Raw genomic sequence first — 20,027 nt, 5'->3', positions numbered from 1 at the left:
AGGAAACATTTGAGTGGAGGCAGGCAGAGCAGAGAGATTTCCTTGAACAGCCAGGGAATTTAATAGTGATTTCAAAAGGGTTGCACCTTAATACTAGGGCTAAGTAGCTTTACAACAATGGCTACTCTAGACCCACCCTAGAAAGCCTAAAAACAAGCCTTAAAAGGACCAGGCTTGTCTGCAAGTTATATAACTGCCTGACAAAACAAGACTCAATACTCTTTAAAGGAAGAGAAAAAAATCCAGACACTCAACATGACAAATAAAAAAATTTGTCTAGTCATCAAATATGACTACACATGCAAAGAAACAGGAAATGTGGCCCATAACCAGAAAAAGAATCAGTTAATAGAATAGATCCAGAAAAGACAGAGATGAGGACATTAGCTGACAAGGATGTTTAAAAAGCTATTATAAATACATTCAAAAACTTAAATTAAAACATGAAAATGTGAAAATAATAAAAGAAATCGACAATGGAGAAAAGACAGTCTCTTTAATAAGTCGTGCTGGGAAAACTGGACAGCTACATGTGAAAGAATGAAATTAGAATGTTCTCTAACACCATATACAAAAATAAACTCAAAATAGATTAAAGACCTAAATGTAAGACCAGCTACTATAAAACTCCTAGAGGAAAACACAGGCAGAACAAACACTCTTTGACGTAAATCGCGGCAATATTTTTTTGGATATGTCTCCTAGAGTAATGGAGATAAAAACAAAAATAAACAAATGGGACCGAATTAAACTTAAAAGCTTTTGCACAGCAAAGGAAACTATCAAGAGAACAAAAAGACAACCTATGGACTGGGAGAAAATATTTGCAAATGATGTGATAGACAAGGGATTTATTTCTAGAATATACAAACAGCTCATACAGCTTAATATCAAAAAAACCCAACAACCCAATAAAAAAAATGGGCTGAAAACCTAAACAGACATTTCTCCAAAGAAGACTTACAGATGGCCAACAGACACATGAAAAGATGCTCAACATCACTAATTATTAGAGCAATGCAAATCAAAACTACAGTGAGGTATCACCTCACACCAGTCAGAATGGCCATGATTATAAAAAGTCTAGAAATTACAAATGCTGGAGAGGGTGTGGAGAAAAAGGAACCCTCCTACACTGTTCGTGGGAATGTAAATTGGTTACAGCCACTATGGAAAACAGTATGGAGGTTCCTTAAAAAAATTAAAAATAGAGTTACCATATGATCCTACAATTCCACTCTTGGGCATACATCTGCAGAAAACTCTAACTCAAAAAGATGTATTCACTCCAATGTTCATAGCAGCACTATTTACAATAGCCAAGACATAGAGGCAACCTAAGTGTCCATCCACAGATGAATGGATAAAGATGTGGTATACATACACAATGGAATATTACTCAGCCATAAAAAAATGAAATAATGCCATTTGTAGCAACATGGATGGACCCAGAGATTATCATATTAAGTGAAGTAAATCAGACAGAGAAAAACAAATATCATATGATATCACTTACACGTGGAATCTAAAAAAATGAGACAAATGAACTTTTTTGGCCTAACTGTATGACATGTGGGATCTTAGTTCCCCAACCAGGGATTGAACCCACCCCCTGCAGTGGAAGCATAGAGTCTTACCCACTGGACCGCCAGGGAAGTCCTGATACAAATGAACTTATTTACAAACAGAAATAGACTCACAGACATAGAGAACATACTTACTGTTACTAAAGGGGAAAGGTGGGGGAGAGATAAATTAGGAGTTTGGGATTAACATATACACACTACTATATATAAAATAGATAAACAACAAGGACTTATATATGTCTGAATTACTTTGCTGTACACCTGAAACTAACACAACATTGCAAATTAACTATACGTCAATAAAAATATTGGTTTAAAAAAAGAATAAATGCATCAACTATAAAATTGAAAAAAAAGAATATATTGTACAACACGGGGACTATAGCCAATATTTTTTAATAACTATAAACGAAGTGTACACTTTGTTATACAGCAGAAACTAACATAACAATGTAAACCAATTATACTCCAGTAAAGATGTTAAAAAAAAAAACTATAAATGAAGTGTAACCTTTAAAAAATTGTGAATCACTATATTGCAAACCTATAACATATAATATTTTATACCAACTGTACTTCAATTAAAAAAATAATAATCCTCTTAGAGGAAAACATAGGAAGAACACTCTGACATAAATCACAGCAAGATCCTTTTTGACCTACCTCCTAGAGAAATGGAAATAAAAACAAAAATAAACAAATGGGAGCTAATGAAACTTAATAGCTTTTGCACAGCAAAGGAAACCATAAACAAGACGAAAAGACAACCCTCAGAATGGGAGAAAATATTTGCAAGCGAAGCAATTGACAAAGGATTAATCTCCAAAATATACAAGCAGCTCATTATCAAAAAAACAAAAAACCCAATCTAAAAATGGGCAGAAGACCTAAATAGACATTTCTCCAAAGAAGATATACAGATTGCCAACAAACACATGAAAGGATGCTCAACATCACTAACCATTAGAGAAATGCAAATCAAAACTACAGTGAGGTATCACCTCAACCAGTCAGAATAGCCATCATCAAAAAATCTACAAACAATAAATGCTGGAGAGGGTGTGGAGAAAAGGGAACCCTCTTCACTGTTGGTGGGAATGTAAATTGATACAGCCACTATGGAGAACAATATGGAGGTTCCTTAAAGAACTAAAAATAGAACTACCATACGACCCAGCAATCCCACTACTGGGCATATACCCTGAGAAAACCATAATTCAAAAAGTGTCATGTACCACAATGTTCATTGCAGCTCTATTTACAATAGCCAGGATATGGAAGCAACCTAAGTGTCCATCGACAGATGAATGGATAAAGAAGATGTGGCACATATATACAATGGAATATTACTCAGCCATAAAAAGAAACGAAATTGAGTTATTTGTAGTGAGGTGGATGGACCTAGAGACTGTCATACAGAGTGAAGTAAGTCAGAAAGAGAAAAACAAATATCGTATGCTAACACATATATATGGAATCTAAAAAAAAAAAAAGTGTTCTGATGAACCTAGGGGCAGGGTAAGAATAAAGATGCAGATGTAGAGAATGGACTTGAGGACACGGGGAGGGGGAAGGGTAAGCTGGGACGAAGTGAGAGAGTGGCATGGACTTATATATACTACCAAGTGTAAAATAGATAGCTAGTGGGAAGCAGCCGCATAGCACAGCATGCGGACATCAGCCGCATAGCATAGCATAGGGAGATCAGCTCGGTGCTTTGTGACCACCTAGAGGGGTGGGATAGGGAAGGTGGGAGGGAGACGCAAGAGGGAGGGGATATGGGGATATATGTATACATATAGCTGATTCACTTTGTTATACAGCAGAAACTAACACAACATTGTAAAGCAATTATACTCCAATAAAGATGTTAAAAAAAAAAATATATATATATATATATATAAAGGACACATTATTTTGTAAGTACTCATCTTTATGAGATCCATTTTTTCTATTTTGATTATCTTATGTAATCTACTGGATGGCAAATTCTAAAAATGTTTTATGAGTACTTTAAAAAAAAGACTAATCTAGAAAAACTGATAAAAAAAGTCAAAAGGTAGAGGTACAAATTAAAACAATACTAAGGTCAAAAGAGACATAATTACAGAGATTTAAAGAAATCTTGTGACTAATACAAACAGCTTTAAATCAATAACTTTGAAATTTTAAATGAAGTAAATGATTTTTTAGAAAAATGTAAATTACCAGAATTGACTCAAGTATAAATGGAAAATTAAGTAATTCAGTAACTCTTAAAGGCATTAAATTGGTAATAAATTATCTCTAATCTCCAACCTTCCCATGTGCACTTAATCCCAAATTCACTAGGGTTTGATAAGCTTCCTAAAGCTTCATCAAACATTCAATGAGAAGATCTGATTAGCCATTATACTACTGTAGAAATTTCTGGGTTATGCTTGGTGAACAATGTACATAATAAAATAGGTCATTGGAGGTGAAAAAGTTAGGAGCTGCTATGCTATCAACACCAATTCCCAGGTCTCCTGAATTTCCTAGTGCATTCAAGCATTCTTCCCCATTTCTTTGATAAAGTCTTCTCTAAAATCCTCTAAAACACATTCCATCATAAATGACTGTTAATATGAACTGCTACCACTGAGTAGATGGGGATGATCCTTAACAAAATGTTAAGTATCACTTTAAAGGGGAATATCTTTGACTAGGGCCTCCTCTGGATCCCAGTAATCAGTGTTGATTTCCCCTTCAATGTGAGATAAGCTGGTTAACCAAAAATAAAATAAAATAAAATAAAATAAAATATAAAATAAAATAAAATCAGAGGTTAAAAATATTAACTGTGTGTCCATTTATTAGGCACTTTTTTTCTAATCATTGAAAAAATGATTAGCACATTAATTTCCAGAATTAAGTGTTAGGTTTTGAAGTTCTTGGAGACATACAGCAAAACCCATTTTGGAATCAATATGCCAATCTCCACTTCTAAGTATTCATATCATTATATTTGGATAGTAAAAATTACTCTAGCAGCATGGCCAGAGTGTGTCTCCTGGTTGCTTCATCCAATACTTTGGGTACCTTATACAATGAAGTAGTATCATGATGGTTTGGTATCATGGTAAAAATGGAATTAAGAAAAATCACCATGAACGTAATGGAGTTCTTATGGATTATTAAAAAAGAAAGGAGATACCCTCCTTCCCACATTTTCCTTGGTGTAATATTGATAACCTCCTGATTTCCAGTTGTACGAAAATTGGGAAATGTGGAATTGGAAAGCATAAAATCTGTAATTTCTAGAGGTATACTTTTGATTGTGTTTAGTCTGAACTGAAAGCAAAGAGTGTATATTGAATCACTCAAAAGAAACTGGAAATTGCATACTTCAAGCACACCTTTCAATGGTCTACTTCTGTCATTACAGTATTAACAAAAGGCTCTATGGATGCCGGCAGGCATATCTACCTAGTTTCTTGGGAAGAAAATCTAAAATGAAAAGACTCAACAAAAGACTATAAGATGGAAGGAGACTGTTGTGAAGGAGGTGTCCTGGATTTCCTTTTTTTTTTTACCTGTTGCCAAGGAGCCCAGAACCTAGGACACAAAATCTTTCCGGGATATTTTGCTGCTAATAACCCTAATTACAAATCAGGTAAGACATGCAAATCTATCTTTTTGACATTATGTACATTCAGGGAGCATGTAAGTTCAAACTGAAAATGAAATGCTGTGACTGGATAAAACAAATAAAGCATATATTTTTTGGTGATGGATATGCATGATGAAGGTAAAAATAAAATGAACAGGTCACCTAAAGTGGAAAAGATGAAAGAATACTTTAGAGTTCATAAGAAGTTTTCCTTGCAAAAAGATCAAACAATAGTTGAAAGTATAAAAGCTGCATTGTGGTAAAACTTCTATTCTAAAATTCTTTAGCTATTCCATTTAAAAACACACATTAGCTGTTAGGTTAGCATCAAATATGGAAATGTCAAAATGACCATGGTCTCAGTAAGGATGAAAGGAAAAACAGGGACTTGTTGTAAAAACACATCGTTAGCTATATTTGCACCTCTGGTTCATTGACCTTGAGAATATAGGTCTTTTTTCATTACCTTCACAGACAGTTCCACCCTCTGGGAAAATGAATCCCTAATGTTTGGCTAGGTGTGCCTGGGAGTTTTTCTTTGAAGACATTATGTTCCATTGTAATGAGGTTTTAATTGGATCTATTTCACTCATTCTCAGATCATCCTGAACATCTTTTAAAAAGTAGATTTCCTTTTAAACAACAGTATCATAAAACAACCACAACAAAAACAAACATATAAAGCAGGACTCATTTTTAAGATTTTAGTAACTATGGTTTAATTTTTCAGAAATCATCTAATTGCTTTTTCTTTACTTCAAGGAGACAGGTAGGAAAATCAACCAACTTACACTGATTTGAATAAACCGAGAATTTGTTTCTCTCTGCTGCTTTACATAGATCTAAAAGGACATGAAGTGAGTATATATTTTGGAGAAATTATGTTGGATTATATGACATGTTCAAAAGACTTCTGGTTTATTACTGACAATATATTCAGGTTTGAAATTTTCTTCTCTTTGGGCCCCACTCTCACCTCTGACCTGTGTTGGGCATCTGGGGTGGGAAATTAACCTATGCTTCTCCTCTGAATACATCTTTATATTTGTGTTAATCAAAATATTAATTTATTTGGTATAAGCTTCTTGATGGGAAGTTCTGCATTTATTTTCTAAAATTGTGTATTTTCAGTGACTTTAAAAAATGAGCTGCAGATACTGATATCTTGATATACTGCAATGGCAAATGCATCTCTCATTCCCTCTTGTACTTCCTTACTCCTTCTATGTTTTTTTAAAAAATAAATTTATTTACTTTTGGCTGCACTGGGTCTTCATTGCTGTGTGCAGGCTTGCTCTAGTTGCGGCGCGTGGGCTTCTCATTGTGGTGGCTTCTCTTGTTGCGGAGCATGGGCTCTAGGTGTGTGGGCTTCAGTAGGTGTGGCACGAGGGCTCAGCAGTTGTGGCTCCTGGGCTCTAGAGTGCAGGCTCAGTAGTTGTGGCGCATGGGCTTAGTTGCTCCGCGGCATGTGGGATCTTCCTGGACCAGGGCTCGAACCCGTGTCCCCTGCATTGGCAGGCAGATTCTAAACCACTGTGCCACCAGGGAAGCCCCACCCCTTCTATGTTGATTTTGTTTTTCAACAACAAATGAAACAAGGTCATAAATTAACACCATCAATTTAATTTCTTCCCTGTCCCCTCTCCACTTGTCTAGCATTTTTATTCATCAGAAGCAATAAGAAACAAGACTTTAAAAAGGCATTTTAAAGTAGCAGTAATTTATTCACAACTCAGACTCTGGGTTCTTTTATTTTAAAATGTAAAACTCACCATCTGAAACACGCACTGTATGTCAGACATGTCACTTCCCTAAGTTGTGTTCTAAGAAAACCTACGCTTGTTTTAATTGGCCCTCCCTTCTTTGACTGATTTGAAGGTTGCTATACATACCAATGATGAAGTGACATGACAAGAGCTTTCTAGGAATGTTGTTGCTGTACGTGTATGGAACAGATTATTCTAGGGCAATTTTAAAGGATATTGAGTGAAAATAGGAAAAAGAAATGAAATAATTTAGGAATAAAATCAACCATTTATTGAGTACTTACTATGTACAAGATGCTTTATATACATTTTTCCATTTAACCCTAACAATGACCTTATAAAATATGTATTATTACCTTATTTCATAGCTCAAGAATCAGAGGCACAGAGAGGTTGAATGACATATAAGACAGAAGAGCTGGGGTTTGACCCAGGTATATCTGACTCTGGAGCTCACAGTATAGAAATGCAACAGATTTCTGTGTATTAATTTTGTATCCTGCAACTTTACCAAATTTATTGATGATATCTAGTAGTTTTCCAGTAGCATCTTTAGGATTCTCTACGTATAGTATCATGTCATTTGCAAACAGTGACAGTTTTACTTCTACTTTTCCAATTCGGATTCTTTCTATTTCCTTTTCTTCTCTGATTGCTGTGGCTAGGACTTACAAGACTATGTTGAATGAAAGTGGTGAGAGTGGACATCCTTGTCTTGTTCCTGATCTTAGAGGAAATGCTTTCAGCTTTTCACCATTGAGTATGATGTTAGCTGTAGGTTTGTCATCTATGGCCTTTATTATGTTGAGGTATGTTCCCTCTATGCCCACTTTCTGGAGAGTTTTTTTTTTTTTTATCATAAATGGGTGTTGAATTTTGTCAAACGCTTTTTCTTCATCTATTGAGATGATCATATGGTTTTTATACTTCAGTTTGCTGATGTGGTATATCACAATGATTGATTTGTGGATATTGAAAAATCCTTTCCTCCCTGGGATAAATCCCACTGGATCATGGTGTATGATCCATTTAATGTATTCTTGGATTAGGATTGCTAGTATTTTACTAAGGTTTTTGCATCTATGGTCAGTGGTGATAATGGCCTATAATTTTTTTTTGTGTGTGTGATATCTTTGTCTAGTTTTGGTATCAGGGTGATGATGGCCTCATAGAATGAGTTTGGGAGTATTCCTTCCTCTGAAATTTTTTGGAATAGTTTGAGAAGGGCAGGTGTTAACTCTTCTCTAAATGTTTGATAGAAGTTACCTGTGAAGCCATCTGGCCCTGCACTTTTGTTTGTTGGGAGTTTTTAAATCACAGTTTCAATTTCAGTACTTGTGATTGGTCTGTTCATATTTTCTTTTTCTTCCTGGTTCAGTCTTGGGATATTGTACCTTTCTAAGAATTTGTCCATTTCTTCCATTTCTTGTTCATTTTATTGGCATATAGTTGCTTGTAGTAGTCTCTTAGGATGCTTTGTATTTCTGTGGTATCTGTTGTAACTTCTCCTTTTCATTTCTAATTTTATTGGTTTGAACCCTCTCCCTTTTTTTCTTGATGAGTCTTGCTAACAGTTTATCAATTTTGTTTATCTTTTCAAAGAACCAGCTTTTAGTTTCATTGATCTTTTCTATTGTTTTCTTGGTCTCTATGCCATTTATTTCTGCTCTGATCTTTATGATTTCTTTCCTTCTGCTAACTATGGGTTCTGTTTGTTCTTCTTTGTCTAGCTGCTTTAGGTGTAAGGTTAGGTTGTTTGTGATTTTTCTTGTTTCCTGAGTTAAGATTGTATTGCTATGACCTTCCCACTTAGAACTGCTTTTGCTGCATCCCATAGGTTTTGGATCATGGGGCTTTCATTTTCATTTGTCTCTAGGTATTTTTTTGTTTTCTCTTTGATTTCTTCAGTGATCCACTGGTTGCATATTTTTTAGGCTCCATGTGTTTGTGTTTTTTAGTTTCTTTTCTTGTAGTTGATTTCTAAACTTATAGTGTTGTGGTCAGAAAATATGCTTGATATGATTTCAATTTTCTTAAATTTACTGAGGCTCGATTTGTGGCCCAGCATGTGCTCAATCCTGGAGAATGTTCTATGTGCACTTGAGAAGAATGTGTATCCTGCTGCTTTTGTATGGAATGCTCTATAAATATCAGTTAAGTCCATCTAGTCTAATGTGTCATTTAAGGCCTGTGTTTCCTTATGAATAGACAGGATGACCTGTCTATTGGTGAAAGTAAGGTGTTAAAGTCCCCTACTATTATTGTGCTACTATCGATTTCTCCCTTTATGGCTGTTGGTATTTGCCTTATATATTGAGGTGCTCCTATGTTGGGTGCATATATATTTACAATTATTATATATTCTTCTTGGACTATTCCCTTGATCATTACATAGTGTCCTTCTTTGTCTCTTGTAACAGTCTTTATTTTAATGTCCATTTTGTCTGATATGAGTATTGCTACTTCAGCTTTCTTTTGATTTCCATTTTCATGGAATACCTTTTTCCATCCCTTCACTTTCAGTCTGTATGTGTCCCTAGATCTGAAGTGGCTCTCTTGTAGAGAGTATATATACAGGTCTTGTTTTCATATCCATTCAGCCAGTCTAAGTCTTTTGGTTGGAGCATTTAATTCATTTATGTTTAAGGTAATTATTGATATGTATGTTCTTCTTGTCATTTTGTTAATTGTTTGGGGTTCGTTTTTGTTCCCTTCCTCTTTTGTTCTCTTTTCTTGTGATCTGATGACTAACTTTAGTGTTATGTTTGGATTCTTTTTTCTTTTTGTGTGTGTATGTATTGTAGATTCTCAGTTTGTGGTTACCATGAGGTTTTGATATAGCCATCTGTATATAAACAAGATTGTTTTAAGTTGCTGGCCTTTTAATTTCATATGCATTTCCAAGAGCCTGCATTTGTGCTCTCCTCACAATTGCTGGTTTTGATATCATATTTGTGTGTGGATGTTTTCCTACCTTTATTGTATGTTTGCCTTTACTGGTGAGCTTTTCCATTAGTAATTTTCTTGTTTCTAGTTGTGGCTTTCTTTCTTTTTCTTTTTTCTGCTTAGAGAAGTTCCTTTAGCATTTGTTGCAAAGCTGGTCTGGTGGTGAATTCTCTTAGCTTTTGCTTGTCTGTAAAGCTTTTGCTTTCTCCATCGAAGCTGAATGAGAGCCTTGCTGGGTAGAATATTCTTGGTTGTAGGTTATTCCTTTTCATCACTTTAAATATATCGTGCTATTCCCTTCTGGCCTGCAGAGTTTCTGTTGAGAAATCAGCTGATAACCGTATGGGAATTCCCTTTTATGTTATTTGTTGCTTTTCCCTTGCTGCTTTTCGTATTTTTTCTTTGTCTTTAGTCTTTGTTGATTTGACTACTATGTGTCTTGTGTTCCTCCTTGAGTTTATCCTGTCTTGGACTCTTTGTGCTTCCTGGACTTGGGTGACTCTTTCCTTTCCCATGTTAGGGAATTTTTCAGCTATTTTATCTTCAAATATTTTCTCAGGTGCTTTCTCTCTCTTCCCCTTCTGGGACCCCTATAATGTGAATGTTGGTGTGTTTAATGTTGTCCCAGAGGTCTCTTAGGCTGTCTTCATTTTTTTTCATTCTTTTTCCTTTATTCTGTTCTGTGGCAGTGATTTCCACCATTCTGCCTTCCAGGTCACTTACCCGTTCTTCTGCCTCAGTTATTCGGCTATTGATTCCTTCTAGTGTATTTTTCATTTCAGTTATTATATTGTTCATCTCTGTTTGTTTGTTCTTTAGTTTTTCCATGACTTTGTTAAACATTTCTTGCATCTTCTTGATCCTCACCTCCATTCTTTTTCTGAGGTCTTGGATCATCTTCACTATCATTATTGTGAATTCTTTTTCCGGCAGGTTGCCTATGTCCATTTCACTTAGTTGTCCTTCTGGGGTTTTATCTTGTTTCTTCCTCTGGGACATATTCGTCTGTTGTCTCATTTTGTCTAACTTTCTGTGATTGCAGTTTCCATTCTGCAGGCTGCAGGACTGTAGTTCTTCTTGCTTCTGCTGTCTGCCCTCTGGTGGATGAAGCCGTGTAAGAGGCTTGTGCAGGCTTCCTGATGGGCTGAACTCCACTGGTGGGTGGAGGTGGGTCTCATCCCTCTGGTGGGCAACACCGTGCTCAGGAAAACTTTAAGAAGCCCGCCTGCTGATGGGTGGGCTGTGTTCCTGCCCTGCTGGTTGTTTGGCCTGAGGTGTCCCAAGACTGGAGCCTATAGGCTGTTGGGTGAAGCTAATGGCGGCCTCCAGGAGGGCTCATGCCAATGAGTACTCATCAGAATTGCCACTGAGTGTCTTTGTCCCTTCAGTGAGCAACAGCCACCCCCCTGCCTCCACAGGAGACCCTCCAATACCAGCAGGTAGGTCTGGCCCAGTTTCTTATCAGGTCACCTTTTTTTTCCCCTGGGTTCTGGTGTGCACGGGACCTTGTGTGCGCCCACCAAGAGTGGAGTCTCTATTTCCCCCAGTCCCATGGATTTCCTGCGATCAAACCCTGCTGGCTAACAAAGCCAGATTCTCTAGGGGCTCCTCCTCCTGTTGCTGGATCCCCAGGCTTGGAAGTGTGATGTTGGGCTCAGGACTTTCACTCCTGTGGGAAGGCCTCCATGGTACAACTGCTCTCCAGTCTGTGGGTCACCCACCCAGTAGGTATGAGATTTGATCTTATCACGATTGCACCCCTCCTACTGTCTCGTTGTGGCTTCTTCTTTGTCTTTGGCTGTAGGGTATCTTTTTTGGTAGATTCCAACATTTTTCTGTGGATGGTTGTTCAGCAGTTAGTTGTGATTTTGATGTTTCTGTAAGGAGGGGTGAACCCATGTCCTTCTACTCCGCCATCTTGAGCTCGAGCAGTCCAGAGAGTTAAGTTTAGAAAGGTAGAGAAAGAATGAAAGGAGAGACAAGGATATGTGCTGAGATGGTCATGAGGAGTTTGCTGTTGTTCTCGAATTATATTTTGAATTTGTGTCTCTACCATCATTGTGACTTACTGAGCATATATTATGTGATATAATGTAATGGAGGAGATGTTTAGGAAGTAGACCTTAATTATTACATATTTATTTATTTCATTAAAAATTTTCATTAAGCTTTAATGTCTGAGACATTGTGCTAGGCAAAGTGAATGGCCATTCACTTATTGAATGTGAATTAAAGGAAGGTACATATTCAGGTCCCATTTGTCAGAGAAAACTCCATGGAGGGCATGAAAAAGACAAACCAAGTAATCACCATTTATATTATTCATGGTCCTCAGGGCATAGATATTGTGTAATACGATGTATATACAGTTTTTTTTTCCTATTTGGGGAGCAAACCATCTCCTTTTTCCTTCCATAGACAATTTAAAAACTCTGTTCAGAATACTAAGAGAACCTGTAACTCAAGCACTACTTTTAATAGATATGTAAGTTAGCTTCTCACATGAAGTATGATAAAAAAAATTTATAGAAAGCGGGCAATAAACTTAATAAGGTGTTATATAATATGCAGAATAAATATTAGTACAGTACATGAACCTAAATGACAGCAACAAATTATAAAGCTTAGCATGCAATTAAAATCGCTAATGGAACACTGTATAGAGAGAATGTGTTCATTCTTAGATCAGTCAAAGAGCAGCTATTTGGTGTCAGAGCCACCACTTGAACTAATGACACCTTAAACTTATTTTTAAACACTCTGTCATGCAATAGCTACACTTTATGGGTGTCTTCAGTTCAGTCTTTTAGCATACATTGTACATGCTAATAAAATGTGTCCTCAAGGCAAGATGGTCCTGATGGCCAAGAGACAATGGTCAGATTTATGCCCAAGTGCATTTTTCTGATGTCAAACTTATGAACAGACAATAATAACAGTACATCTACTAGTGATTAGCAGGCTGACAGTATCTTAGATTTCAAACTTAGGAACTAAGAGCTGCCTGAAACTTGTCAGTTAATTGATCCTACTGCCATGAAAACTATTATGCTCTGAGTTCTTGTTTTTTACAGGGTTGTACTTTCTTGGCTCCATGCTCTTGTGCATGTGATTCTCTCTGCCAATGTCATTTACCTCATCTCCACATGTACAAATTTTACTCATCTTTAAAGACCCAGAGTAAATGACATCTTCTCCATGAAACTCTCCTCCAGTCCTCCCAGTTTGAAGTAGTCTTTCCTTTCTCTGAACTTCCGTTGCATATGTTTGTACTTCATTAGCACTTTTCACTATCCACATTATAGTGTTATGTGACATATTTTTTGCATATTTTAAAATTATATATCTATAAAATATATACCATATTTATTTGTATATGTGTCTTATCCCTTATTTTGGATTAATATAGGGAAGAAGTGTCCTAGGATTAGGTATGGATGCAAAGGGATGCCAGCTTTGGTTTACAAGCTAGATATGGACATTTACTGAAAGTTTACCACTTAAGTGAGGGATATTTGTAAAATGATGGAATGACTTTGTAGTCTTTGATAGTTGGCAATAGAGTTGCCCTTTCTATGTGTAATTTAAAAAGTTGACATCTGTCAACTCTTTTGGCAAAAGAAACATTCGCATAAGTGAAAGGTTTCAAATCCGCGCAGACATTGAATGGGAAGAAAGGAATAATCTCCTGTATTCAAGAAGAAAAAGTTCACAGAGTTCATGGTAGGAATGAGGAGAGAAGATTTAGTGTTGATATTGAATCTGATCTACTCAACATTAGAAACAGGGAGCCTTTTGGTTTCTATGGCCATGGAGGTACGCCACTCAATCCCCTATCAAGAAAGAATCTGTTTAAGAGTGTAATTAGCAGAGAATCTCCAGATATTGCAAATTTGGGATCCTCCACAGTCTTCAACTCCAAGTTCATGCTCTTCCAGGGCTGCTCACAGCCAGTAACAGCCCAGGAGGGGTTCTGTGCACCAAGTACTGTAGAGCCAGGTGATTTTGGCCCCATATGGGACTTCTCTAATCTTTGCTTTTGGTTTCCCCATTGGCCTGACTGGGACTTTCTTGAGCTACATTGCAGTCTGAGGCTCTTCCTACCCAATCCTCCTTCCTTTCCTCTCTCCATTCACAAGTGACAAAACAGCATTGTGATACAAAGTCTTTTCCTTCCTACTATTCACACCAATTTATTTCCCCCAATACATTTCTTGCTCTTCTAAGTCCATCTCTGTATCTGCTTCCAGGAGTACCTGAACTGACACAGCTTAACACTAACTATCATGTTGAGCAACCATTATGGCAAAATTGGACCTGAGTACCCACACTCATGAACTCATTCATCTATTCAATTTATCTTACAGATATTTTTGAGCATTTACTATGTGCCAAGCACTTTTGTTCTAGATAATAGTGATATAAGAATGAACAAGGCAAACAAGATTTATGTTTTGAATAGAATCTACATATATAAGGAAACCAATTAAATGATTATTGTTTCTTACTTATCTATTATCCCATAAGGTTGTGTAGCTCATGAGTATTTCCTAATGCTTAGCAACTTGGTGTCTCAGAAGGTTACTTTATGTCCTTCCTCTGCTTCCCTCCCTCCCTCCCCTTCCTTCCCCCCTTTCCCTTTCCTTCCTTCCTTCCTCCCTTCCTTCCTTCCCTCTTTCTCTTTCTTAAAAAATTTTTTTTCTTTCTTCCTGCTCTCCTTCCATCAGAATAATTAATAATATGTTTCTAATGAAAGAAAACCTGTAGATGGTAGTAGGTTTGGAGACTGTACCTTAATCTCAATGAAGGCAAAGCACATCTCAACTTGGACAAGATTAAGGAAGGCTGATACATTATCAGCACAGCACAGTGGAAAAGAAAGAAAAAATTTGGGCTGTCGAAATATGTGGTTGACCGCAGGTCTGACTTGGTTTTGGAGAGGTTGGTGTCTTTCATATTCCAGGGAATTGTGCATGTAAAAAAAATACTCAATACCATTTGTATCTTTTTTATTGCCAAATTTGGATTGTCTCCTTCTTTCCCTAAATCGGGTATTGTCTTGCCACTTTGATATATTAATCTAGTTTTAGTATTACTGGAACCAAATTATAGATCAAATCAGTATTTAATTTTAATTAGTAAGGTCACCTAGAGGTTTTCTCTACTAGACATCAGGGATCAAGCTTGTTCAGTTAATTCTTTTCTTTGGGATTCTGGTCTAGTTATTCATTATGTATCACACTGTCAGCCCCTTTTTAAAAATTTTTGTTGTTGTGTATGATCATGAGGACTGATCAACTGATACACTCTTTTCTAGTTGGTTATTATCTGTGGCCACTGGTGTTTTTCAGTCCTTGTTGTTGGTACTGTAATTACCTTTTCTGGATCTATTTGACTTATTCAACTTTCCTGTGTTCACTCATTTCTGCACACACAGAAACAAGTACATAGCTGTATATTAAAAATATACATATACTTACAGAAGTAAGAAAAAATATTTACTCATTTCAATATTTCACTACTTATTAACATAAATAAAAATACTATCTTCACATTACAATTACTTTTGTACACCATTTATTTATTATTTATTCTTACTTTAAAACATGGAGCCCATGGAAAATTCACCACTGTTGCTAGAAATAAGCTATACTCTCTTGGAGTTTTTTTCTGGATGAATCTGTATTGCTTCTACAAGTAATAACAGATTGCCCTTACAAGTTCCCCCCCAGAGTTAACTTGCTACAGATTTATATCCTTTTGGTTAATGTCCAACATTCAAAGATTTTTTACTGAAAGAGCTCTTCTAAATAAGAATAAAGTTACAAAATAATAGTTCTAAAAGTACACATTACAACTGAAGAGGAGAATAGATACATAGTTTTGAATATAGCCATTATCAAAAGTACTAGAAAATTTTTTACAAAAAGGTGTAGACACCCTGTTGAAAAGCATCTAGATGCAGAATTCTTTGCTCTGGGATATCCAGCTGAATTCCACTTTCATAATATTTGATTAAAAGCAAATAAGACCCAGATTCTCTTATATCTGGTATCTAGAACTATCATAATCTAATATTACCACAAAAGCAAGTTTTTAATTGTCCTAATTTTATTCTAGTCTAAGAAAATATTTTTAACCATCAAGTACATTTTATTTATTAAAGGACTTTCACGTAGATTATATCTCAAGTTTTTGTCAGGTAGATAAAGTAAATAAGATGAACTTACAAAAAAAAATCACTTATCATTCCCCTACATATCACTAACCAAGTAGAAAATATAATAGAAAAAAAAAAGCAAACTCACTATAGCAACAAAAAAATTAAAGCATCTAGGAACTAACATGATGAATGCACAAGACCTTTATAGAAAAAAGTAAAGCTTTAATAATAAAGATATTATAATTGGATACTCATATAATAAAAAAAGGAATCTTGATCCCTATCTCACACCCTACAGTCACACACACAATGGATTGTAAATGTAACTGCAAAAGGCAAGACAATAAAGCTTCTAAAATAATATAGGAGAGTTTCTTCATGAACTTGAGGTAGGTAAAGATTTCTTAAACAGGACATTAAAAAATACTATCCATAAAAGAAAAAAAAAGATAACCTGGACCAAATTAAAATTAAGAACCTTCCATACATCAAAAGCTACTATTAAGAGACTGAAAAACAAGCCACAAATCAGAAGATACTGTAATACATATATTTGATAATGACTCATATCCAGAATATATAAAGTCCTATAGTTGAATGAGACAATTAACCAAAAAAAAAAAAAAAGGGCAAATACTTAAACAGGCACTTCATGATAGAAGAATGGTCATCAAACTGACAAAAAGGTGCTCAATTTCATTAACACCAGGAACATGCAAACTAAAACCATAATATGATATAACTATACACCTATCAAAATGGCTAAAGTACAGAAGAGAAAAAAGCAAGTGTTGATAAAGATGTGGAACAACTAGAACTCTCATATGCTGCTAGTGGAATTATAAATCAGTACTACCATTTTGGAAAATTTTTAGTAGTCTCTAGTAAAGGTGACTACAGGCAAACTAAAGCTGAATATAGGCAAACCCCACAACTGAGCACTTTTAGTCATATACCCAACAGAAATGCATACATTTGTTCACCAAAAGATATTTACAAGAATATTCTTAGCAGCACCATTCCTAGTAGTCCAAAACTGGAAACAACCCAAATATCCATCATAAGGGTAAACTGTGGTATATTCATACAATGGAATACTACAGAGCAATGAGAGTAAACTAACTCAACTATATACAACAGAATGGATGAATCTCACAAAGACAATGTTGAGTGAAGGAAGCCATACTCAAGTATATACTGCATGATTTCAATTTTATAAAGTTCAGAAATAAGCTAAATAGAAATCAAGATAGTGGTAATGTAGGAGAGAGGAGATAATGTAAGGAAGGATAATGACTGGGAGGGTAGGTAAGGGTGGCTTCTAGAGTTCTGGTGTTTTTTGATCTGGGTGCTGCTTATATAAGTGGGCTTACTTTGTGAAAATTAGTCAAAGTGTACACTTACAGTCTGTACACTTTATGTATATTATATCAATTAAAAGTTCAGATGAGAAAGAAAAGGGAAAACATACTGGATTCCAGATTGCAAAAGAAGCAGAACTATAAATCAAAAATTTTAACTTAAAAATCACTAAAAGGGACATAAATGAAGACCTAAAAAATTGCTGAAATATGTTTATGGATGAAATAATTTAACATTAAGGTAACCATCCTCTCTAAATATGTAAATTCAATGTAATTCCATCAAAATTTTTGAGGAATTCAACTAATGTATTCTAAAACACATATTGAACAATAAAGGTGCATAAATAGCCAAGACAATTTTGAAAAACAAAAGCAGAGGGGAGTCATTATCAAATATTATGAAATACTGTGAACAGTAATAAAAATAATATGTTTCTGGAGCAGAAGCAGACAGATTAATGGGATACTACAGAAACAGACCCACTTACGTATAAGAAGTTAAGAAAGAATGGACTGTTTAATAAATGCTGGGAAAACCAACTTGAGATAAGAATAATAATTAAGGTGGCTCCCCACCTTAAATCAAATAAAAAGCTAAACTCCATATAGTTGAAATACCTAAAAAGAAGCTGTAAGGCAAATAGAAGAAACATGTAGAGAAATGTCTTTAGGAAATTCTGATAAAAATGGATGTCTAAAACGAGATTCAAAGTGCACAACCACAAGGTGAAAAACTGATGGACTAAGAGAATTTGTTCAACAAAGTACAGCATAAACAAAGTTAATGGATGACCTCTTTCACAGCTCAACATCCACTTACCTGGAAAGATGAGAGAATCTGTACATCCTTCTACGTGAGTCCTTGTGATTCATTCAGGTTGTAGTCTAAGTTTCCTTTCAATCAATCCAAGAAGGATCAGAGTGATCAAACAAAGCAGGTTCCAAAGGCAGGAAGCAGAAACGATATGATGTTATGGAAGTACCTTTCTGAACAGTCCCTTCTGCTGCTGTAAGGCCTTGGGACAACCCTTCAATGTACGTGCTCGGCAACAAGTCTGCTGAGACAGGCTGACCCTGGAGCTTTTTGTAGCCTCTCTCGTACAGCACTGGTCAGGTCTCCGTAAGCCTTGTCAAGGCGGGCACGTTCAGTCGCAGCAAAATGAGACCTTACCTCCATCACTTCCACACTGGCTTCCCGGTACTCGGTGAGGTCAGCTTTTCCCACAGGACTCACGAACTCGTGACAGTAGACGATCTGGACATAACGTCTTAGCATCATCTGCCCACATATTTCTAGTGACCCCAAGCACACAAGCTTCGTAACATACTGCAATTACTCCGCCAGCCTTCCATGATTTGTACTGTACAACCGCACAAGTTTTAGTCCCCAAATGGGGATTTTGCCGCTGCTTCCCTTGAACAAAAAGAAACAAAAAACAGTCCATGTCCACCAGAGCAATGGTCCTGTCCATCAGCCATTTTTCAAGGTGACAGACACCTGACAAAACCGCCGCCCGCGGACGCCGGGCTCCGTGTCCAGTGGAAGGAAGATGAAAGGATCTTAAATATCTGTTCCCTTTCCGGGAGTGGGCTAGTCAGTTTCGAGAGAGGTTTATTCCCCCTAACGACAGAGGAAAGGACCAAAGGCCAAGAAATCCCTCGCCCCGGCAGCGGCCCGCACAACTGCGCGGTCTCAGCCGAGGTCACGTGCTCAGCGGATCGCCCGCCTGACGGAGACGTGATGGTGCGCGCGCCACCAATGGCCGATGACGCGCCTGCGCACCGCCCCTTACGTCTCCCGGGACGCCTTCTAAATTAACTTTTCTGTTTCGGTGCCGTAATGAATTCTGCCTTCCACAGACTCAACTGTTCTAATTAACCGTAACTGTTATTATATTTTGGTTTGGATGTTTGAATCATCATGGCTTGGTGAGTAGCTGCTCTTTCAGCTGATCTGTTGTCGTTTCAGCACATCCTGTCATCCTAGAAAAAGTCTTGTTCTGCTATAACCATAGGAGGTACCATCACCATCCTAATTTTTTCTGTCCTAAGACATGAAGCCAGGAACCAAGGAGTCCTGGTTCCTTTGAGTGTGATTTGAAATCGTAATCTGCGCTTTATGAGTTCTCCTAATGGCAAGTTGTGTACACAGGTGCTGCTATTGCTGTAGGTGAAATGCTTTTAGCGGCAGAGCTGGGAAGTATATTTTTAAGAGTATGAGCTTTTACATCAGATTTCTTTCTAAATTTAAAAGTTTGAATAATGTAAGTTTTTATGCTGCACTGGCCGTATGAATCGAATTGCACGAATGGGTTTCCTAAGCCAAGGCTTGTTTCTGTTCAGAACCAATATTTTCTGAGACGGGCTACGGTGGAACCTATGGTTTTGATCCACCCAGCAGCCCTTCCCCTTTCTTTGTTACTAACGTTCCCTTTTTCCTTCTGGGGACTTCACTTCCCTCCTTCCATGCTGTTCTGGTGGGAGAGTCATGTGCACTGATTGGACACGTGTCTGAGATAAGACTAACCCTACCCTCCCAGGAGTTTGAGTCTTCAGTGAGGGGACATTGAC

At 36.7% G+C, this 20,027-nt stretch overlaps 1 pseudogene; it reads right to left on the bottom strand.

Annotated features, from left to right (window-relative positions):
- The window catches only part of LOC132364365 (DNA polymerase eta-like), a 165,046-nt pseudogene extending 146,118 nt beyond the window's left edge, over window positions 1-18,928 (bottom strand).
- Between the last annotated feature and the right edge of the window lie 1,099 nt (window positions 18,929-20,027).

Source organism: Balaenoptera ricei, chromosome 4 (assembly GCF_028023285.1).
Source record: "Balaenoptera ricei isolate mBalRic1 chromosome 4, mBalRic1.hap2, whole genome shotgun sequence".
Lineage (NCBI taxonomy): Eukaryota > Metazoa > Chordata > Mammalia > Artiodactyla > Balaenopteridae > Balaenoptera > Balaenoptera ricei.
Note: the sequence above shows the minus strand (reverse complement) of the source record. Positions and strands in the feature narration are given on the sequence as shown.